The 24,686-nt window shown below is 44.6% G+C and overlaps 1 protein-coding gene across 1 annotated transcript in view; it reads left to right on the top strand.

Moving 5' to 3' along the window:
- The first annotated feature begins 3,725 nt into the window (after window positions 1-3,725).
- The window catches only part of LOC132592447 (synaptotagmin-6-like), a 51,642-nt gene continuing 30,681 nt past the window's right edge, over window positions 3,726-24,686 (top strand). Inside the window, exon 1 of the mRNA XM_060277158.1 lies at window positions 3,726-3,861. The gene's annotated coding sequence lies outside the window, so the exon portion shown is untranslated. The remainder of the gene's footprint in view (window positions 3,862-24,686) is intronic.

Raw genomic sequence — 24,686 nt, 5'->3', positions numbered from 1 at the left:
AACTTCTCTTTATTCTTTTCCTTCACAGCATTCTTAATTTTATAAACCTCCACTGTGGGCATATTGTGGATGTGATGTGTGTGTCCGTAAATCTAATATCAGGAGCATCCGTAACATAGCAGGTAACATGAACGGATAATTGTGGCTGCAGAGTATATTTACAAATTACCTACAGGAAAATATAAAGGGAAATTCATTCTGATATTTCAAACATGGAAGTGTACTTGGCATGTAAAGGAGACCTCGGGGATGCTTGTTCCTTGCCCTGTCTCCATTCCAGGATGTCTCTGAAGGGTGGTTCAAAAAGCCAGCCTGTTTCCTTTGTCATCAGTCACACATGTAGCATTTTGTATGTAGCTGCCATGGTGTGTGAGGCCCATTTCCCGAGGCATTGCCAAGAGCACTGATGGGAAATGCTGATGGATCTGAGCACCATCTTTTACATTCTGATTAGGTACCTGCTTCCATTCCAGATAATGAGCTACTCTCTGGGGGTCTGATATGTGCAGACGTGGCCCTGCTATAAAACTACCCAGAATGGAGCTTTTTCTGTGGTCATTTAAGTTTCTTTTACACTCCTTTTGCTCTCTTCAGTGGCCAAAGTGATGCTCTGGATTGATAGGCGTCTACTGTACCGACAATAATTGTCTATTGATTTCACACTTTATTGCTGCATCTCCTGTTGCAGTTTGGATGCCTCGTGCAATGCTAGGCGCGCTGCTAGACTCAGAGCTTTACCTTACAAGAAAGGCTCTACAACAGGGGCTGGCAACATTTGTTCTGTCAAGGACTGCATTCCCTGGTGTGTGTGTGTGTGTGTGTGTGTGTGTGTGTGAGAGAGAGAGAGAGAGAGAGAGAGAGAGAGAGAGAGAGAGAGAGAGATCTGCCAGGGGCTGCATTTCAGCTGTGAACAGAGCTCTAGCCAGGAGTAGGAGGGCTCAGAGCAAACAGTGGAAGGTCCACCCCCGCCTCTCTCTGAAAATCTCTGTCTCTCTTGTCCTGACCACTAGTGGGCTGCTGGGAAAGGGACAGAACGGTACTGTATTGCCAAAGGTCCAGACAGTTCACTTGCAGAGGGCCAAAGTAGGCTGAGAGTTAGGATGTGAGGGAAATTCAATTCAGTTTGTATTACAAAGTGAAACTACCCAATTCACACTTTCTGAAACAGTACACAAGCTGAAACAGCCATTTCCCGAAATTCACACTTTTCTGAATTTTGCAATGCAGATCTCCCACCAGGTAATAAGCACAAAATGCATATACTCGGGTAAAGTGTGCATATACTAGTGAAAATAACGTATTCAGGAAACATTGCTTTGCAAATATATGTATACTTAGATGCATTATAAACAAGCATGTATATTTGGAGAAATTTGCACTAGAATGCTAAAGTTTCATGAGGACTTTAAAAAAAAAGTTTGCAAACTGATGTGAACATTTGGACCAAATTTAAGACTGGAAAAGTGAGAAACTGAGAGAACAAATTGACAGAATTACCCATCTCAAGCCTAAAGGCGCATAAAATTAGACAACGGGATAAAGGATTCCCAGCTGTGCTCTAAAAGGTGCCCAGTGCCCAGCCAAAAATGTCGTCAAGTTAAATTGGCTTGTGTGATTACTGAAGCTTCAAAAAGCTCTTCACCCCCTCCCAAGGTCTTCAATGTGTAAAAAGCAGTGCTTTTTTAAAAGCCCTTTCCCAGGGATTTGTGGCTGTGTGGATGCAAGAGAAGGAAGGGGAGAAATTGGCTTTGGCTTGCATTTTAATGTGAACCTGCTTAATTTTTGTGGGGTAACCAGCCACATGTACGGTAACAAACATGCTTAAGTTTATACACACCAAATGTTGCATGGACTGTCCCATAATCTCAATGTGCTAGTTTGGTCTTGTGAATTGCTCCCCCAAGCACTGGAATGCCCAAATTACCATTCACTCTATTTATGGCATGTCTCCGTTTCACACTTCCAGGACCGAATGCTGGAATTTCCTTTTAGACATCACCCTGAAATGCCAGCTAGGCGCTATTTTCAAGAGCTATATTAAGGTTTGTTCTGACCAGTGGCGGGAAGTTGATTTTTGCAGTATTAAAAGTGAATCAGCTTGTTTGCAGAACAAGACAGTCATTTCTGGGTAGACTGAGCTGAGTTAATGACTTTCTGTTAATATCCTCTGCAAGCACATTCCTTATGCCCCATGGCATTGCAGCTGCAGGGTTCATAAAGGCTCCCAAAAGACTTTTTTTCCTGAACATTGTACTTTCCCATGGATTTAAATTGACGCCCATGATTATTGGTCTGCAATCATATATAGGAGCCAAGGCTGTGGTTTCATCAGTTGAACACACTCTACAGTGGTTGGACTAGGATTTGGGAAGCCAGGGTTCAAATTCCCACTGGGATAGCACAGTAACCACAGTCTGAACATAAAAGCTAAAATAGTGATTTTTAGCACAACTAACTTACCCTGGGAGGTGGGGCAAGGGAGGGGAATTGGAGATGGATGGAACGTGGCCAATGGAATGGGCAGCGTGGATGCAATGATGTGGGAGCCTATTGGATAAAGTCCAATATAAATACGAATATAAATAGAGATTCACTATTAATGAGTCAACAACATGTTGCTACATACACCTATAATGGAACAGCAGCTATAAACAGCTACTCAGAAGTCAGTCTCATTAGGTTTGATGGGGTTTCTGTCAATTAAGTGTATGGAGGTTCATTTTAGTACAAAAGACCAATACAGCTACTGCTCAGGAAAACATGTGAAAAGAATTCCTTTCCGAGTACACACACACACACACACACACACACACACACACACACACAACCTCCCCCCCCCCAGGCCAACAATTTGCTCTCAGACAATGGGTGGGGGGTTCAATTTCTGATACTACATAGAAGGAATACAACTTTTAAAAGCCAGGAGAAATAAGGAGGAAATGGATGGGATAGGAAAATGAGGGAGGTTTGGCAGCCCTCAGGAGTCGCATAAAATTGAGGTCAGGAGATGCAATAGAGCCAAAAATGATTTGGCCAAAATACACGACTTTCCTTTTTGCTGTTCAGGTTCAAATTTTGTGGACTGTCTTGGATGGAAATTAAATACGTACTTCCAAGTCATACAGTTAAAAAAACTTATTTGTAAGTCCACAAAAGGAGTAATATGTTAATAGAATGAAGCCACTAATGGGACCTGTAGGGTTAGTTGTAGGGAATTATATTTTTAGAAATAAGTGTATAAAATGATGACTTATGACAAGTGAGTAAACAGGAGAAGTATGCACTATAAACATGTTGAAAGTGTTAAACTATATTTAGAGGCAATAATGTGGCTTCTGATATAATCAGCACGTGTCTGAAGGTGTCTTCAGAACCTGGCTGTGTGTAAAAGCTATCAATCAAGTCCTCTCAAAGGAATGGTATAAAATGCACAATTCCAGTACGTTATGCTTCTAAATGCAGCAGTTCTTTTATTGCCTAACTTATAGAAATATTTTTGTGAGTATCAAGACAAAATAGAAGTACTGTGCTGAAAACAGGTAATGAGCTTGTGTAAATCATTTGCACACGCAGAAATGTGTGTGCATGCGCGTCTATGCCCAGATGTGAGCTGAAAGCTGGCTGACTGCATCACTCCCTAGGCAGTGTACAGAGAGGCTGATCAGATTTGTAGACTTTTTGTGCATGTGGACCTCTGAGCCGACTCCAGTGTAGCTGCAGTCACCTCATGCCTAGTCGAGGAACAGAATCTCAAACTCCATAGAAGCACACAGTCCCTATCTCTGCTGCTAATTGCATATGTGGAGCAGACTGAGGAAGGTGCCAGAGAGCTAGCTGGGCTCGGGAACAGAAGCCTGCCTGGTAAGTGAAAGCTCACAAAGTTGCTTTCTTTATTTCTGTTTCCCTTTCGTGCTGATAAGAATCCTCTCCTTCCCTTTGCTCACTGTGCCTCAGAAGCTGAGGCAGCTTTGGGGCTGAGATGTGGATTTTTGCTTTCAGATATTTTTCACGGAGGCAGAGACACCCAGCATGTGCTTATGCCTACTTCGAACCAGAGCAAAGGCTTTCTCCATTGTTTTGCAGAATGCAACTGACAAGCTGCTGATTTCCCCTCTTTGCAGCTGTTTGCTCTTTACCATCTTTCTTTTTTCTTTTTTTTGCTTCGCAAAACTACTGCTGGAGCAGCGTGTGTGTAAATCTCACCACAGATAGATTGATGTGCACATGTGAGCCTGTTAATCTCATTTCCCCATGCGATTGCTCATTTAACTTTCTGTTTGAGTCCATGCTTCCTTTAATATAGCCCCCCTCCGCTTTAATGTTTTCGCTGTTTGTATTTCTGGGTGTTATCCTGTATTACTTCTCTTTGTGTCTTCTTTGTGTGCCTTCTCGCACTGCCAAGCTCTGATATCCTGGGCTGATGTTTCTACTCCCCCCACCCCACCTCCCACCCCCTCCGCAATTCCATATCAGACCCTGAGATCAGTGTAATTTCTTCTATCTGGGAATTGTGGAAGCCCTCAACTTGCTTATTTAAGAGATCTAATCCTTTTGCTTTGTTGAACTCCTTGATATAATCGCCAACAATAATAATCGTAATCTGGGTTGGGGAAAGATAGGGCTTTGTCTATTGCATGCTCTCTGCTTAATTATACTTAAACACTGCAAAATCGTATCCTGTAGGGACTGAGAAGCGGGGAGGAAGGGGGGAGCTATTGTGGAAGAGATTTCACATGGGCTGGAAGATAACTCTCTCGGGAGTGGTAATCGCATGGAAGCCAGCGGATGCTAATTGGTGCTACCTTGAAATTGAGTTCCATTTGTTATGCTACAGCATGTTAGTGTTTGACAACATTGTAGAAAACTGAGCAGCCAGCACGGCAGGCTGCGTGCCAGGATCCCAGCTCTTAGCACAAGCGGTCTTCAGGATATTGCTCTGGACAGAATCCAGGATGTTTGTTCCCTCAGGTGAAGTGCAAAAATTCTACGCTGTTCTAAGTGCTTAGGAATCTGACCATGTAAAATCCCCCCCCACCTATTCTTCATAAACTTGGAAGGAGATGCAGATCTGCACTTTAAATTGAATCAATAGACCAGTCCATCAAATGCTTTCTTAAATTTACTTCCCCCCCTCCTCCTCCCCCATCAAGTGGTGCGGCTCTTCTGTCAGATGCATGACCCAGAATTACCTGACCCGAGCGTTGAACCTGATCACTGTAGCTGTTTGGTTTAATGGGATTTTATGGTGCAAGGCATTCTGTGACTTGGGTCATTGGTGGAGAGGCAGCAGGGGGGAGAAGGTGCTTGCCATTTGCCTGCAAAATCTCTGGGATCAGAGACTTATGCATGCCTGTGAAAATGGTTGCTGTGCATTACATTCTAAGGGTGAGACCTCTCCTTTTTTTGCAAGCTAATGGAGACAGCAGGCATACCAAACAACACAGGAACAGACCCTCCTCCCTCATCCAGCTGAGCTCAAGTGACAGCTCCAGCTCTGCTTCACAGACAAAGAGCATTACCAGGGCACACAATGATGATTCTTCACTTAAGGGCTTGAGATGCAACAAGGGATTAAGGAAAGTGCCACCCCCAATTCCTATGGAGGGTGGAGCCTTTCCCCCATCAATGGATGGCAAAAAGCCAGTTTAAATAATGATGCTGCTGATCCCTAGAGAGAACAGTAGCAGAGGAGGGCAGGGCTCCTGCACCTTTTATTAGCTGTGCAGAAGATGGGATTTTAACAGTCAGTGGTAAGAAAAACTTCACTTGCTGACACGTCTTCTTCTGCACTATTTCTAAAGGAACTGATATGCTGTTTTTCTCTAGATACCCGGTCACTCTACTGACCCAGTGAATACTTTTCACAGCGCCGGCCCTACAATTAGGCAAAGGGAGGAAGTCACCTAAGATAGCTGATTACGGGAGACATGAAAAAGGCAGCAAATGGACAAGTTGTCAGCAGTCTTATTACAAAACACTTGTAGAATTTTCTGTCTCAGGTGACAAAACAATTTGGCTGGTGTTACACCTTACTTTGGGGAGGCGGGCACCGTTTGCTGCTCCACCTCAAGCACCAAAATGTCTTGGGCCAACCCTGACTTCTTAGGACCTTGGAGATTCTTGAATTTGACAGGCATCAGTTAAATCTGATGAAGACATACCCTGAATGCCTTCCTCCTAGGATGCCTTTTCACTATGGACATTACACTGGGCTGCTCAACATGGCCTGGTTGGTTGACCTTTTCTCCCACACTGATAGGTCTTCAGTTAGGCCAGAAAAAAACCCCCAGTGTTTTTTAAAGAACATTTCTTCAATACAGTACCAAAAGAAATCGGTGCAAGAGCTATAGCAATGTTAGCAATGCAGGGTAAATGGGTACTCTCTGTTTAGAAACAACAGGAACTTGTGCCTTTGGTATACACCCCTAAGGCATTTATTCTAATAGAGTTTTGAAGCAGAAAGACAAGTGCTCTTGAGGAGTAATCACAGGTGGTGTGAGGGCTGCCCCCCGTCTTTCCTAAATTACACCTTTGAGGCTCATCATCTTTCCTGTCTCTTCTTTCTTAGCAATGGTTTGGTGCCTTTCATAGCAACATGACAGCTTTCCACATAACTCACCTCCTTGCCAGGCCAGGATTTCAACCTGCCACACACCTGTTAAAGGCACAAAAAAGCCCTTCAAGGACAACTAACTCTGGACAACCAAAAGTTCTTTCCAGCTTTCATATCACTCTGGGGTATAGGATTGGGGTTAGGTTCCTAGGTTTGGTGCTGGGAATGTAAGGAAGGAAGGAAGGAAGGAAGGAAGGAAGGAAGGAAGGAAGGAAGGAAGGAAGGAAGGAAAGAAGGAAGGAAGGAAGGAAGGAAGGAAGGAAGGAAGGAAGGAAGGAAGGAAGGAAGAAAGAGAGCTTTGGTGGCTAAACCCCATTAGATCTTTTATTGAAGTACAGTCCTGGAATGAACTGAGATGATCGATCCTGAGTCATGAATGATACAGTACTGAGGCATTAATGAATTCATAGTAATAGTTCCCTCCAATTGCAAAGACAGTAAATCTGTACGGACCAGCAAGAGGACTGTATCCTAGCTTTGGCTAATATCTGGATCCCAGACTGAAACGGGCAGCTTCAGGCTCAGGCTGGATTGGGTTGACTGCCCTGGATCAACCCAGGTCAGCTCAGCTCACCCAAAGTGATCTGGAGTTGTCAGAAGGTGGGGCAGCTGTGGGGGTCAGGGGAAGGAGAAGGAGAGGCAGGCAGCCCCCACAAGGTTTAGGGCACTGAAACAAAGCCACTCATGGACAAGATAAGGGTGTCTGTATACATGGAAACTCCCCAAGTAGACAGATAGTATTTGGTTTCCTTAAGAGCCTAAAAGCTCCTCCAACAAGACGAGTGCATGTATGAAGTCCATCTGTTGGAGCAGAACTGGTTAGAAGTGTGCATGCACACGAAAACTCATACCTATGACGAACTTAGTTGGTCTCTAAGGTGCTACTGGAAGGATTTTTTTTTTGTTAGGGTCAGTGACAAAAGAGAAAGATGGTGTCAACACAGTGGGTAGAGTGCTGGACATGGGTTTAAATCTTCACTGAGCCATGAATCTCTTGGGTCAGTCAGCTTCTCTCAGCCTAACATACCTCACAGCATTGTTGGGAGGATGAAATGGGCAGGAGGAGAACCATGTACACCAGGCACCCCCAAACTTCAGCCCTCCAGATGTTTTGGACTACAGTTTCCATCTTCCCCGACCACTGGTCCTGTTAGCTAGGGATCATGGGAGTTGTAGGCCAAAACGTCTGGAGGGCCGCAGTTTGGTGGTGCCTGATATACACCACCTCAGGCTCCTTGGGAAAGGAAAGGTGGGATGGAAATGTAACAATAAATATATTGCAGCAAGTGGAGGGGAAAATAAGAACTCTACCCAATAGCACTGGAAGGAGGTGGCCACCCCCCATAGCTGTACTGTTCAGGTTTGCAGGAATCCTGGCATCCTGTCTGATGCATGGAACTTGAGTGCCCAGATTCAGGGCTGAGTACACAACTAGCTGCACCTCTTTGCTACAGCACAAGGCAGGGAGATGAAAGCCTCCACTGGTGCTGCACCACTGTAGTTGGGAGCCACTGCCATTGTCCTCATTCACTGCCATAAGAACAGCCATTCTGGATCAGACCAAAAGCTTTTCTAATCCAGCATCCTGTTACTCACTACCACCAACCAGGTGTCAATAGGAAGCCCACGGGGGGGGGGGACATGCGGGCGACACTGCTGTTCTCCAATTTGCACACAGCTCTTTTGAGTCCTTTCCTGAAATTAAAACCTGAGACAAATCGGCACAAGAAATGGGAAATCTCTCTTTGCTTCCATCAGCCTGGGTCGCTTTCTTCTGAATGCTCCTGATGTAAGCCTGGTCCCAGGGGACCCAGCTACATGCAGGCCGGTTGGCCATGAAGAGGCAGGTGGGAGGGGGAGCCAGAGTTAAACATCCGCATTCAAAGTTAGTCAGCTTCTTAGAAGTTTACCAGACTAAGCTGGCTAGTTGCTGGCAGTCTGTGGACAATTTGGAAGCAGCTGTCTAACTCCGGCAGGGATTGAGCCATGTGTATTCATCATTATTGAGTCATTTACAGATGTTGCTACAATGCATTATGGCAAAATGTCGGGAGGTTAGCACACAGCCACAAACTATAATTATGCTCAGCGTGGCTTATAATAGCTTATTAGATTGTCATCTGTTAAGCGTAAAGCATTGACAACTGTTACTACCACATTTATAATGCCCCAGAGAGCCTACTGATTAAGGCACAAAGCAGCCTGATTATCATGAAGGGAATGTGGGTTCTCATGGGGGAAACTGATTTCTGCCATCCTGCTTTTTATAGAGAGCTTGTTGTTTGGTGTGCGGCAAAAGGCAAATACTTTTTTTGCCCAGGGCAGGGAATGGTCAGAGGCTATAGAGGCCTGGCTCAAGGATGGGTAGCAAATGTCTTTGATCCAAGTTCATTGCACCCTAGCACTGTTCATCTGTGTGTGTGTGTGTGTGTGAGAGAGAGAGAGAGAGAGAGAGAGACTCAAAATAGTAGCATACCAAGGAAAACAGTCGTTCACAAACACAATGTGACATGACATGGCCAAGGCACAGGATCAGATCTTTACCTCATAAAAAAATCAAGTGAAAATTGGCCTTCAGCCTTGCCATAATGAGATTGATTTTCTTAGCTACATAATATATTATTTATTAGTCGCAAAATGCCCTTCATTATGACGGGTGGAATGGGAGCATATAAGTGTGCAAGAAAGGAAGACTTGTGGGCTTCAGTCTACCAGCCTCTAGGTGCACAGAGACACATTGCACCCTGTGGAGGAATGTCTGTGAGGGAGAGTCAGGCCATGCAGGATCAGGAATGAAAGGTAGGCTTTGCCTTCACCGTCACACGGTCCCCAAGTGCTAAACCTTACTTTTCCTGTAAGTGTGAATGGCAAGTGTCCATGTTTGTAGAATAAAATAAAGGGGTGCCATTGGGACAACACTGGGATGAGGGAGTGAAGCTCTTTTCTACCCAGGTGACCTCAGCTTCTACCTCCTTCCGTCTGCACAGTCCCGTCCTGTAAAGTCAGACAGAATGTTAGATGAATGGGATGGAACATTGATAGATACTGTTCTTCTATATCATCTTCTATGATGCTTCCATTCTTTGAGAAGGAAGGAAGGTCTCCACCACATTTTGAACAATGCTAAAAGAAGCGCCAGGTGTTCATGACACTATTCACCATGTTATAGCATGGCTGTCGACTTGCTTAAATTTAAATTTCTAGCTCAATATCCATATCTGCATGTGGAAAGTAATTGTTTTCCAGTCCTTACAGAATTTATAGGTATATTGACAGAGCCAAAAGGCTAAGGAAAAGGCTGAGAACCATCATATTTCCTATCCCTCATACCAAGAACAACGTTAGATCTCATTGGGATTTAATTGGATGCAAAGTACAATAATAGGCTTATGAATCTTGAATATTTCCCATTTCTAACCCCCACCCCTACAAAAGTATATTCTGCGGAGTTGATAAATGGTTTATTTTACATTCTGCTGCCTGTTTTTGCACTATTTGGCTAGGAGGATTATTATTTTTTAGCCTGGGGTTTCTTTCTCCAGTAATTCTGAGTGTATTTTCTTCTTTCTTTTTCTTTCCACCTCACCCATGATCTGATATAGAATTGATATGAACACATTAAGATGTGCTGCCTACCGGTCACAGTGTAGTGAGCTATAGAAAGAGAGCAAAGCACAACACTGCCTTTCACTAGGCACAACAATGAGTGAGACTATCAGTCAGCTATATCTATCCATTGTGCCATATGGACAATGTAAGCCGAAACATCCTTTAGGAGTGGATGGCATTCCTAAACACCCTTCCTACCTCAACTACACATACAGTATATATTTAAAAAGTTTCAAACTGGTTAGCGAAGATCCTTGAGAATAAAGGCAGAGTTATTTTATCTTTTTAAAGATTTACTCTGCATTATGTTTAAAACTGGAGTCCCACACTATTGTTTGTTTGTAAACATGAAAGCAATACTGTATTGGCCATGCCTTATGAAAATGCTTGCTTGTTGAATAAGAGCAAGGGCAACTGACAGTAATTTAACCGAATAAGTCTTTTTCAGTAAAATCGCTGACACTTGCCCTTGCTTTTACTTGCCCTCATTTGACCTCACTGACATGCAAAACCTGATTGGCTGTGATCTCAGGGGGAGTTCATCACGTGTTCCAAGAATAGGTATGGGAGTTGTGGGGCAATGTGAGCTATCCCTGCCCACCGCTGCTGCAACAGGGGTTGGGGTGGGCTGGGCAGTGGCTAATGACTTGAACACGTGACCTGTTTTGAATGTCTGGGCCCCCTTTTATTTAGCAGCAGCATCCCATCAGGCACGGCATCGTGATATCGTCCCCTTAGCTCACATGACTGGACTGAGTCACCCTTATGACTAATTTAGGGATCTGAAGCAGCAGCCAAGAGAAACAATGTTGCTGAACATGATTGGGGGGGAAATGAATGCAGTATGCTTACAGTCTAGGGTTAGAATTAGAGTGCCCATTCCATTCATGGAAGGGACTGAGATCCAAGAGAGGCTGCTGATGGAGGAAGTTACAGGTAAGGTGTACGTGGGAGGGGAATAAATGACTTTTTTGCAGCGCCTTGGGCCACCTCCCATGTACAGTAGAAGGTCCCCTGTAAGATATCATCTTTAGTTAAAATACATTCAGGCAGTCCGTGGTCAGTGTTGATCCCAAAGCCAAGACAAAGGAAGATGCCCTGTGCTTGAAGGAAACACCCATGTCTGCATAGGACTATCTACCTCAGGAACCACAGATGTCATAAAACCAATCCCAATGTTTTTTCTTACAGATGCAGGGGTCCAATTAAAGAGTTAGTCATAGACTGTCAGAGTTGTCTCCCCCTGGGAGTGATGTAGGCATATGATTAAGTACATCACACTTACCACAGGGAAGATAGAGGATAATCAATGTTACCTCCTGTCTGTGGGAGATTCCTAAGTGAAAGTGGAGAGAATAAGGAATTTATCAAGGGTCTCCTTGCTTCCCACTTCAGGGATTATATGTGTAACGACATTAATGATTTGCCTTGGAAGGGAAGAGTTCAGATTGACTCTCATGGGGGCTGATAAAAGCCAAATTGGATGAGCCCTCCTGGGGAGGAAAAGCCTAACTCTCTAATGCTGTTTTTCTCAGCTGCCAGCCACATCCAGTCTGAAGGTTCTGTGAGAGACGAGGAGCACAAAAATACAATACTGTACAGAAGGATCCATTACCTCATGCATCTTAACTCTGCTGCATAATTACAGTGGCAACTCTGAGCTAATATTGCTTTGCTGGATCCCTGATTAGGCATTCAGGATTCTTCAGCTGTGGTTTGCCTGTGGGGAACCCTTTAAGGAAACGACAGTTCTCTTCAGGCGTTCCAGTTGCGTGCAAGAGCAACTTCAAGCCTTCTATGAGTTGCAGAGTGAATTTCTGAAGCAGGGAACCTCCTGGACTCATGGAAGCTCCTTTGCAGTTAAAATGAGGGTTCTAAATTGTGATGGGCACATCTGTCAATTTCTGTTTCTCCCAGTTTATCATTTTCCCAATCTTGAGTTCAGTTCTCCATATTTTCACATCACTGTGCAACCTTTTTTTTAAAAAAGACCGCATGTGCTTCCCCCCACAATATACACATTCCAGTATGCAGTTTTTACTAATACATACATTTTTTTGCAAGCCATTTCCCCTAACATAATGCATTTTTGTTTGCCATTTCCACTAATACATGTACATGCATTTATCTGCACACTTCATCCCAGCAGGTGCATTTTTGTACACATTGCATGACTGGAGAACTACACTGTAAAGTTTGGAGAGCTGTGGATTTCAAAGGATGGCAGTGTTTCACCTCACATATAGTTTTGGAAAGTATGGATTAGATAGGTTTGCCTGTAGATGTGAACTGATTTGAATTTATCTCCCATCCTAGTTGTAAATCAGATGGGGGCTTCTGCACAAATACAAGAGGGTTCCCACTTCAGAAGTTCACCATCCAACTCGTGGAGCGTGAGCAGAGCTCAGCCTGCTGTTTCTCCACGCAAGCAGAATGCCTGAGCTGGAGTTGGGTTCCAAATATGTTACAGGTGCCTTGAAACAGACCACCTTGCAGTAAAATCCTTTCTGCTAGGGCCAGACTCCAGGTTGCCTACAGGAGGGATTTAAGCACAAATCAGAAATTTAGGTCCTTTAAAAAAAATGACTTTTTGCAGTTGAGGGAACGATGTGAAAGGCACTGAAAAGTGTGGGATGAAAAATGATTAATGGGAAGACATACAAGCAATCAGGATGAATGATCTTCCCAAACAAATCAGAACAAATGGTCGATGTGGACTAGCCTTTGTCTAAGTTTTGTGTACACAAATCAGGTGCAGCTCAGTAAACAACTCGGTTGCAGAAGGTACCAGAGTGATAGTTCTTCTTGACTATCCTGTCCCTTAGTTCAGTTCTTTATTAATCATAACAAGTTAGTCAACCACTGTCCCTACACTATCTTCAAGCCTTCTTGAGGTGTTTCCTTTTCAACTGTCCTACAGAGAATTTGTTATTTGCTGCTGCTGCTTCTTCTTTTTTAAAAAGCTTCAGTACAAAAGGCTGGTTGGCAAGAAGCCTCCTCAGGTGCTGGTGTGTTTATGGTGTCTAAATAGGAGCAGACAGACAGTTTAGCTGGCTTACTGCTCTATTCTTCTCCTGACAATAGTAGAAATACAGACTGAAAAGAAAGCAGGTGTGTGCTACACGGGGGGGGGGGGGGGCTTTTTCCTTTTGCTCTGGAGGTGGGGAGGGAGCAACAAAGCAGGGACATTCATAAGGCAGGAATGAGATGGGAAGAACACTGGAAGGAGGCATTGGCCCAGTGTGGTGTTGTGGTTCAGGTCTTTAGCTAGAATAATGCGAGGACTAGAGGGGAATATTATTGAGCAGGGAAGTTTGTGTGAAAGGCTGTAGCGGTAGCACACTGAATCTATTGAAGAAATAATCTAATTGCCCCTTTTTGCAAATTGCTTTGTTGCCTTCCATAATTCCCCTCTTCCCACTTCACATCTAATGGTGTTTGGCATATAACTGAGCTGCAGTTTTTTTTATTTCCCAGGGCAAATAACTTGCTTAATTCGAAGCTGTATAACTAAAATATTTGAGAGTGTGTTCCTTCCAATAGGCTGTGAAACTCTTGCCCCTCTTCTTACCAAGAGAATCATGAAGAGATTTTCACATACACACAGAGATATTCTTTTGGATGCTGTCCCTAACTTACTCACACGCATACTCATCTTCTGTTGCATAAGAGTTGCATAAGGTCATATGACACATAAGAACAGCTTTACTGGGTTAGATCAATAAGCACATCTAGTGCACTTTTCAGACAGATGCAATTAACAGGGGCTCCTGCCTCTGACTAAGACTGTTCTTATTTTATTTATTTCCATTATTTATTTAAAATGTTTTTGTGCCACCCTTCAATCCACATTTTTTCATCTATATCTATATACCTATATCTATCTGCATATTTCTACACACACACACACACACACACACACACACACACGGCTGCCACCCTGCTCATGTTGCTCAACAAGCCTGCCAAACCTCCCACATTTTGCCAACCCCTAAACCACTTGCAAACCCCCATCCTTTATATCTCATCTAAACCTCCACATCCCTTCACAGCTCCTCCAACCCCTGCTACCCTGCTACCCCCACCCCATTGCCAACCTTCACGCCCCACAGTTTGCTCCAAACTCCCTCACCCACAACCCTCACAGATCAGTCCTAAGTTTGCACAGCCGCTGTCACTCATTTTCTCTCCTCTCCATGCTGCTAACAGAAGGAAATGGGTAGTGGCATGGGGCAAAGGAAAAACACTTGCTCCTCGTCAGTCCCCTCTCCTCCATGAGTGGGTGATTGTGATTGGGATGAATTGGGAGTGGGAAGGGGGAGTTCGTGGCACACTGTGGGCAGCAGTGACAATGATAGTCACAGGGAGTAAATGAAAGCCTGCAGGCCACCAAACCGCTAGGATGCCTCTTAGGGCCCAAGGAGGTAGTTGCAGGTATTTTTAATCTCTTTGTTGAAAATCACCCAGTAAAGGTAAAGGTAAAGGGACCCCTGACCATTAGGTCCAGTCACGGATGGCTCTGGGGTTGCGGCGCTCATCTCGCTTTACTGGCCGAGGGAGCTGGCGTACAGCTTCCAGGTCATGTGGCCAGCATGACAAAGCTGCTTCTGGTGAACCAGAGCAGCACATGGAAACGCCGTTTACCTTCCTGCTGTAGCGGTACCTATTTATCTACTTGCACTTTGACGTGCTTTCGAACTGCTAGGTTGGCAGGAGCTGGGACCAAGCAACGGGAGCTCACCCTGTCGCGGGGATTCGAACCGCCACCTTCTGATCAGCAAGCCCTAGGCTCTGTGGTTTAACCCACAGTGCCACCCGCGTCTAGGCACAGCACTAGAATACATTAAATGTCACCATCTTGTGACATTGAGTTTCACAGATGTGCTGCATTATAAGACCGTCCCTTTTGTTTGCTTTGCTCCCTGAGTTTATTACATTTCTTCAGTCACCTAATTATTGTATTAGAATGATACCAAATAAAAGAAGCCCCATTAGAAACTAGACGGGTTCCGCTGATGCACCTGTGCAACTCTGACCTTGCTGCCTTCCCATCCCTCCTTGTCCAAGTGTGTGGCAGTGGTGCTCCTGCTGGGAGACCATTGGCTGGTATGGTTCTGCCTCACCTGCCATACAGGGTGAGTTGCTCCGGGTGCTGCCTTGCCAGCTCCAACTCCCTAGCAATTCCTTCCTTTATTCTTTCAAGGCTGAATAGTAAAGAGTGTCCTGTTCCTTTTGCTCTTTTTTGTGCTAGTTGTAGAGGCTACATAAATTCTTAGTAATAATGATGATAGTAATGATACTCTATATATTGCTGTGAATTCGAAAAGGGAATTAAAAGTACATTTTAAGTCTCCTTTTTAAAAGCCACCCAGGACTTCTTAAGAATATGTTGGAACCTGGTGCAGGACTTTCTGGGGGGAATTGTGCCAGCCTTTGCTAGGCAGAAAGCTAGACTAATGAAATTTTCTAAATGCCCTGACCTTAATACTCATTAAGCTATGAATTTGCAAAATGTGGCTTTTCCAGTGGTTCACACACTTTCTCCTCAGTGCTTTAGGCATGTGACTCACATGCTAAATTCAAGATTCTCCACCTGCAGACTTCAGGAGTAAAGACATATCCAGTCTTTCATAAAATGTATTCCAGTCCCAGAGGCATAGATTCTTTGATAGCATGGCTGTTTAGCAGCATGGCTGTGTTGACATGCGGTATGTGGATGGAGATTTTTAGGTGGGCTTTTGTACATGATGCTTTCTAATAAAGGTAAAGGTAAAGGGACCCCTGACCATTAGGTCCAGTCGTGACCGATTCTGGGGTTGCGGCGCTCATCTCGCTTTATTGGCTGAGGGAGCCGGCGTACAGCTTCCAGGTCATGTGGCCAGGATGACTAAGCCGCTTCTGGCCAGGGGCGTAGGAAGATAGGGGCAGTGGGGGTGGAGCGCCCCAAGTGGCGTGATCCGAGGGCGCCATCGTGGCTGCCCGCCCCCAAACCGCGTGCCCCACCTCCACTGCAAAATGCGTGCTCTGCCCCTGCGCACGGTGCGCCCCACCCTCAGAATGCGTGCCACGTCCCTGGGGGCAGCACACCTGCTCTCCGCCCCCAGTGGCAGAGCATGAAGCTCTGCCGCTGCTTCTGGTGAACCAGAGCAGCACACAGAAACACTGTTTACCTTCCCGCTGGAGCGGTACCTATTTATCTACTTGCACTTTGACATGCTTTCGAACTGCTAGGTTGGCAGGAGCTGGGACCGAGCAATGGGAGCTCACCCCGTTGTGGGGATTCAAACCGCCGACCTTCTGATCGGCAAGCCCTAGGCTCTGTGGATTAACCCACAGCACCACCGCATCCAATAAAGGTATTAATCTCAAAATAAGATGGAAGTGTGAAGTGGTCTTGGGATAAAATAAGCCAGCAAATAATGAGAACAAACAAACTGTTCAGAAACAGTCCACAGCCATAAAGTTTGCAGCTAGTGGAGCTTTTAAAAGCACACAGACCATGCTAGTATGTATCTTTAAAAAATAAAAATTGTTTCCCTAGGTAGCTACTCCTTCTCCTCCCACCTCAAGCTACTCAAGCTTCTTCTTCATTTTTCGTGGATTAGCTTTATAGTTGATCTCTGTGAATGGTATGCAGTGCTGGTCAAAGAAATTTTGGCACCTGAGGCAGCAAAGCACAAAATGGCACCCCTGCTGCCAGTTGAGGTGAGAGAGGTGAATGAAGATCAGCTTCAGTATGAAAGGGGAAAGTGAAGATCAGAGCCTGGAAATCAAAAGGGGAGAGTGAAGATCAGCCTAGGAACGAAAGGGGAAATTGGAGATCAGCTTTGGAATGAGATGGCGGCAGTGTAGGAGGAAGCGATAGCAGAGGCAGGAGGAGGCAGATTTGCCACCCCTCTTAGGGGTCGCAATCTGCTGCCTGATGAGGCTTCCTCACCCAGCTTCATAGGTAAACTGGCCCTGATGGTACCCCACCATATTGCTATATAGTCATATTTGGCCATGTGATAGCATCCCAAGCAAAGAATGCCAAGTGAAAGCAATTGAAGGTAATGGCAAGTGAGAGAAATGTAAATAAGGAAATGTTTTTTCAATGAGTGCTGTAAAGGGGAGGCATTTTTACGCACCACTAAAAAGAGCAATGAAAAACTTAAGTATTTTTAGCTCAGCTCTTAGATAATGTTTAATCACATACTTGATAACCCAGCATGAAATTTAAGTAAGAATATATTGATCCCGGTTCTCGACATTTCCCAGAGCTGTATAAGAAGTCAGTGCTAGTGGTTCTACCAAGTTGCCACCATGTCAGATTTGCCATGCCAGATGGCCTTCTGCTGGACTTACATAAAGTTTAAAGTTGAAACATTAGTAGCCTGGATGGCCTTGTGAACAGAACTGACATGCTTCCTATAATTATTTGGGGGGGGGAGCTATCAGGAGAGGGGAAAATAATAATAATAATTTATTATTTATACCCCGCCCATCTGGCTGAGTCTCCCCAGCCACTCTGGGCGGCTCCCAATCGAGTATTAAAACAATACTAAATGCTTGTGCAAAGGCAGGTTAGAGATGTATGGATCTTTCAATTCAGGCTTCTCCCAGTTTCTCATTTTTCTGATCTTATGTTCAGTATACCTCATTTCTGCATCGGTTTGAATTTTTATATTCAAGTAATCATTAAAATTGGTCCACATTTTAGTGCACAGTTCTCCCAATTTAAGGATTTTGTGTTGATATGAGTTTGGGGGAGGTTGGGGAACTGGTCAGGTAAGTATGGTACCTTTGAAGATAAAAACCAGATGGCCACTTTAGTGCTCTGCTGAGCACTTCACAGGGGTGAGCTGGTTGCAATAGCTGCATCTAGGTGAGAAAGAATGAAAAGGGCATCAAGCAGGGTTGGACTGGGGAGTTGCTTTGTGAGTTGGAACCTCCCTCGTTCTTTTGAAAGCTATATTTTGAAAGCTTTTTATTAACTTGTAATTTTATTCTTCCTGCTTTTATGACTACTTTTGTTCTTACTTTTAGTTTGATGCTTTGTATGTTTGATTCTTTCTTTTTTTGTAAAGTTCATTAGGAAGAAAAATCTGTGTTCCATTTCCTTGAAGTTCCCTTTGCATGCATGGCTTGTGCTTGTGGCAAATGCCCTCAATAAAGGTGGCTGTGGTAGTAATGTGACCAGGTTTGGGCTGCTTTAACACCCAACCTGACTTGAGAGGTCCGAGTTCTCTGTTTGTGGTAGTGTTTACTCATGTTAACTGTGACTGCTTATCCCTTCAAAAACAAAGTAAAAATAAGGCACATTGGATTGGAAACAAAACAAAACAAAAGTTTTAGTAATACACACTCAAAGAGGGTTAAAGCTTACTGGTTACTCCGATTAACAACACTTTGTTGCAATCAAAAGAGCTTCTACAAAAGTAATTGAGAACTTTATTTATCACTTTCTCTTTAAACCTGTTTCTAAATAAACTGTTTCCTCCAAGAATGGCTATTAGTGCTAATAAGCCAGTAGAAGACTTCCAGCCCCATTTCCAGGATCTTTTCCTTCCCCTGAAGGAAATAATCTGGGTTGCCCTTTCTAGCAACTCCCTAACCACATAGCTAATCCCCTTTCCAAGCCCGAACTGTCAGGTTCCTTATTTAACTCTCTGCTCCCTCTGGGTTGCTTGACATTCCGCCCAGTCCTGATTGGCTGCAGGGTCTCGAGGGGGATGACCCAAGGGCTGTCCATCACAGTGCTGCCTAGGATGTGCCAGGATATGTCTCTTGGATCTTTGCTGATCTATGGATGATGTTGGCTGGGATGCTAATAGACCGTGATAGTCTCCATATGTTGGACTAGAAGAGTCCTCCAAATGCCACCTGTTTGCTAATTTCCCCAGTGCACATCTTTTCTCCAACAATCCAGAATTTCCATCTGTTCCTCAAAATCTCTCTCTTGCCAAGAGTTACTTGAGTGAAGAGAAGACAGATGCTTCACCGCATCTACTCCAGCTGCTAAGTGTCTGTACGCATCTTCAAGTTCCACACACGTTGCCTCCTTTTGACTCCTCCCTGAATGTACAACTCTTAATTTCATGTATAGGCAAACAATAGTCCCATCCTTTTTAGAGACACAGAGCAGGAATCAATAACTTTTGCCCAAGGGCCAAATCTGTCCCCTCCCCCCAACTCAGAGAACAATCTGGTCCCATAGATATGTGAAGGCAGCAGCACCTGTGATCATGGAACGAGTCGATGTGACACTTCTGGAAGGTGCTGATGCAGATGAATTTGTCCTCCTAGTAAATCTAGTCGCTAGAGGAGGGCATAGAATCACAGTTGTTGAAGGGAATGAGAAGGCCTCTAACCCTGTCCAGCCCCTTGCTGTGAATCTGTCCCATCCCCACACAGATACTGCCATACAGCCCCAATTGTAACACCAGCAATAAGCAGGTACATAGCAGAAAATGGAGATTGTAGGGGACTGAAGCAAGCCAAAAAGCACTTGAGTTGTTTAGGGCAGTGTTTCTCAACCAGTGTGCCTCCAGATGTTTTGGGACTACAACTCCCATCATCCCTAGCTAGCAAGACCAGTGGTCAGGAATTATGGGAGTTGTAGTCCCAAAACATCTGGAGGCACACTGGTTGAGAAACACTGGTTTAGGGCAGGGCCACAGCTCATAAGCTTTGCATGCAGATGGTCCCAAGTTCAACCCCCAGGATCTGCATGTAGGGCTGTTGCCCTGACTGAAACTCTGGAATGGGTATGCAAAATCAGGGTATGCAAAACTGAGCCAGAGCTGCCAATGTCTGACTCCATATAAGGAGTCTGTGTTCCTGTCTCCTCTCATTTGAAGAAAACTTGTTGTTGTTGTTGTTTTATTTTGTATACTGCCCTTAATCTGAAGATTCCAGGTTGGTTCACAACAGAAAAATACAAAATGAGAATACAAGATATGTAATAAAGCAAATGCAAACCAATAATGCCCCCGCCCACCAACACATTAAAAAAGCCATAGAATGTTAATTAGCCAGACTATGTTTCAAAAGACTGCTGGTCTCAAGACTGCCTTTGTTCTATGTTTAAGCAGATGACAAAGAAGAAGAAAAGCCCTTTGCAGATACAGTCTTGTAGTGCAGATGATACTGATTCAAGAACAGTGTCTTCCTTAAGGGCATCACAAAGATACACACATACTTTGCTTCTGTAATTTAGAGGCAGACACACAGACTCGTAAATCCATCGTGCGCCATGTCTTAATGACATGAGGGGCTTTATGAGAAGAAGGTCCAGCTCGGACAAATTGTGCTCCATGGATGGGCCAGACAAAAGCAATGCTGCAGAAAAAAATAAAATAAAAGTGCCTCATCCATCTCTTTGCATTGCCCTTTTTGTCTTGCTTGCTGCATTAAGAGTACAGGGTGTGCCTCTAATTGTGTGTCTTCAAGGATGACATCAGCATGTGTTGGGATGAAGCAGCAGCTATGATAAAACCTGAGCTTTCAGAAGCGCCTTTACAAACAGAGCTGCTGTTAGGCATTTGGGCACTTTAAAATCCTCCTGAACCTGAGAGCCCATCATGCACCACAGCTTGTCTCACTCAGTTTGGCCATTGTCCTTTGCATCAGCTGGCTGCCCTTCCCTTTCCAATCCACCAGTGACCAGGTCCCCAAATTCTGACTAGTTCCTCATTCTAGTGGTCACTCACATTTGGCCTCATGCCTACCAGATTCCTCTCTGATTTCCAGCCCTTTGAATCCATGGCATCACTTTCCCCAAAGTGGTGCCCTCCAGATATTTCAGACCACGCTGATGGGAGCTGTATTCTGGAACAACTGGAGGGCACCCAGGCTGGAGGGAAGGCTGTTGTTGTGGGTCCATCACTCCTCTCTCCACCTGATGAAACTGCAGAATTGTTACCCGATGCAAGCAGTTTCCTTAGGCTTGGTCACTGTTAAAGCATGACAAATGTTTGCTTTCTCCGTTACTGCATTTCCTTTGTGTGGGAATGCGGTTATATAAACCCATCCATCCATATACATATATGAATTTATCCAGGCTCCAAGGATTTTCCTAAGAACAGCACTGTTTATTGCTTTTTAATTCACTCTATTAGTAATGCACTATTAGGAAAGCTGCATTAACCTTTCCTAGTACAGCCATTTTTGGAAACAACACAGCACAATAGCGAGGGTTTGTTGGGTGACAGGAGACAATTTCAAAAGCTCCTTAAAGCTACGCTTTAGTGACTAACACATTGCTGAGAATCTGCGCTCTCTTTCCTATTATGAGGGACTTCTTGAGTACACTTTAAAGGGCCAAACTAGAAATGACATTATAAATGCATCTTTGCATTTACAGTGTAGTGCTCTTGTTTTAAATGTAAGCACTATAGTTGGTATGTGTGTATTGTGGGGGTGGGGAGTAATAATTACTGGAATCACAGAAGATCCGGAATGGAGATGTAACTCTTTCCTTCTCTACTGTGGTCCTCAGGGGAAATGCTGGTATTTCTTTTGGGGCGAGGAATCCTGCATTGCTGCTAACTGGAATTTCCCCCCCAGGACAAGGAACACCTTCAGAGGAGGGATTTTCTTCAGAACTGAGGTTAAACTCCCCCTTCCACACCTGCTATGATCCTAATAACTATTGTCAGCCTCCCCTGCTGATGCTATTTGGATTTTTTAAAAGCAAAAAAACAAAACAAAACCATGCACATTCAATGAAATGATGGATATAATGTAATGCCTAGTTTAAGAACATAAGAAGAGTATGGTGGATCAGGCCAGTGACTCATCTGGTCCAGCATCCTGTTCTCAGGATGGTCAACCATATGTCAATCAGAAGCCAGCAAGCAGAACCTGAAGGCAACAGCACTCTCCCACACTGGTGAGTGAGAGCCTGTGTGGTGTAGTGGTTAAGAGTGGTAGACTCATAATCTGGTGAACCAGGTTCGCGTCTGCGCTCCTCCACATGCACCTGCTGGGTGACCTTGGGCTAGTCACACTTCTTTGAAGTCTCCCAGCCCCACTCACCTCACAGAGTGTTTGTTGTGGGGGAAGAAGGGAAAGGAGAATGTTAGCTGCTTTGAGACTCCTTTGGGATATCAGATCCAAACTCTTCTTCTTCTCCTGCAGTTTCCAGAAATAGGTACAGTCATACCTTGGAAGTTGAATGGAATCCGTTCTGGAAGTCTGTTCAACTTCCAAAACATTCGGAAACCAAAGCGTGGCTTCCAATTGGCTGCAGGAAGTTCCTGCAGCCAATCAGAAGCTGTGGAAGGCCCATCAGATGTTTGGCTTCCAAAAATAGTTCGCAGTCACTTCCAGGTTTTCAGCATTCGGGAGCCAAAACGTACAAGAATTAAGCTGTTCAAAAACCAAGGTGTGACTATTAGAATCATACTACTACCGACAGTGGAGGTAGAACAGTGGAATCTAGCCCTCAGTTTCTCTGCTAAATCTCTCCTGGCGGGGCTCTCTATATTTGGAACATGTGGTAATCAGTATGTTTTGGTGTGGCAGATGTTTTATTGCTGGTTCTTTGCAAACAGAGGTTGCATAAAACGCAGCAGGATTTACCTCTAAGGTGGATCCATTCTCCATCTTTGGTTCCCATGTGATGTTTTGCATGTGATGGTTTTCTGGCATATTCCCTAAATCTGCCATCACTAAACTCATGCCATCCAGATGTTGTTGAACTACAACTTCCATCAGCCCCAGCCAGCTGGCCTTGGATTATAGGAGTTGTAGTCCAACAACATCAGGAGGCCACCAGGATGGCGAAGGCTGCCCTTGATATACCTTAAGATTGTGCATAGATGACAGCAACATTTCTGTCCCACTCTTCCTTGGGAAAGCTTGAAGCTGCTTACACAAGCTCATCATGCTCTGTCACCTGAGAGGTTGCAGCTTCTCAACTTTGTGGTGTGTCCAACTTTCCTGGGAGCTTATGTTAGCTATCCTTGTCTTCAAACTCTGGGTTTTAGCAGGACTGACAAGGTGCTTTTATTGCCACAGTTTGTTGCTCAATGTAAACAAATGGGAGTCTCTATTCATTCTGTGTTTACACCCTTAACTGTACAAATATGCCAGTTTTGCTTCCTGGCTTGTATTTAGTATAAAGTAATGAATTGCTATACTGCTTGCAAGTGGCTGGGGACAAGTGCCATATGGCAAAGCTAAATTACAATGTTCAGCTTAATTTCTTACAAAGGGCCAGCATTGGCCAGTTCACTGCCAGAACAGGAATGGAGACAATGTATATCATGTTAGGCATTCTGTTAGGCAGTGGCAAAGATCTTTCCCAGCCTTGTTATTTGAGACAATCCTTTGGCGTAGGGAACCTGTGCCAAAGTTGCTGTTGCTCTCCAACTCCCATCAAGCCCAGCCAGCATGGCCAATGGTCAGAGATGATAGAAATAGTACATGGAGCCTTCCTAATAAACACAGAACTGTCACTGAGACATTGGCCTTCCCTGCCTCTCTGATGCCATCACCAAAGAAAAGGTGTACCACTGATATTTTCTGCTCATAATTGTTGTGCGTGCCTTAAAGTGTTGTGGTTTTTGTTTTTGTTTTACTGATTTTATGTATTTTTAATCTATTTGCTTTTGTTGAAAATCACCCAGTGACATAGGGGTAAAGGTAAAGGGACCCCTGACCATTAGGTCCAGTCGTGACCGACTCTGGGGTTGTGGCACTCATCTCGCTTTACTGGCCAAGGGAGCCGGCGTACAGCTTCCGGGTCATGTGGCCAGCATGACAAAGCCGCTTCTGGCAAACCAGAGCAGCACACAGAAATGCTGTTTACCTTCCCACTGTAGCGGTACCTATTTATCTACTTGCACTTTGATGTGCTTTCAAACTGCTAGGTTGGCAGGAGCTGGGACCAAACAATGGGAGCTCACTCTGTCGTGGAGATTCAAACCGATTGCCAAGCCCTAGGCTCTGTGGTTTAACCCACAGCGCCACCCATGTCCAGTGACATAGGGGAGTAGCTAAAAAAATAATGTTTATCATTTTAGGGCTGTCCCAACACAGAAAGGCAAAGGGATATATTGTGTGATATATGGAGAGAGGAGTCTCCCCTTCTTCCCCTATCTATGTAAGGCCCAGAGATGCCATCTTCTGAAGAACATTGAGGAGGCCCAACACAACGTCCTGACATTGCACACACAATGATGCATAATGTCTTAGCTATGCTCCACACCTGGCTCCATGTCTGGCCTCAACAATTGGGGGAGTGGCCTCCTAAAAATAATAATGATTGAGAGGGCCCAAATAGCCTCAGTTCCCAGGAGTCAGGAGTCTCTATCCAGCCTTCAGGATTCTCTTTAGACTCTGCCCCTCACCAGATGGCGCCATCTCCTCAGACCACCCCCTTCACCCACCCGCCTCCGCATCCTCCTCAAGTGATTTTGCCTGTCTAGAATATGTCTTTCAACTGTGTGGTCATGCCTCTTTCTTGCTTGGACGGAGG

Source organism: Zootoca vivipara, chromosome 7, assembly GCF_963506605.1.
Source record: "Zootoca vivipara chromosome 7, rZooViv1.1, whole genome shotgun sequence".
Lineage (NCBI taxonomy): Eukaryota > Metazoa > Chordata > Lepidosauria > Squamata > Lacertidae > Zootoca > Zootoca vivipara.
This window is presented reverse-complemented; position numbering and strand designations above follow the sequence as displayed.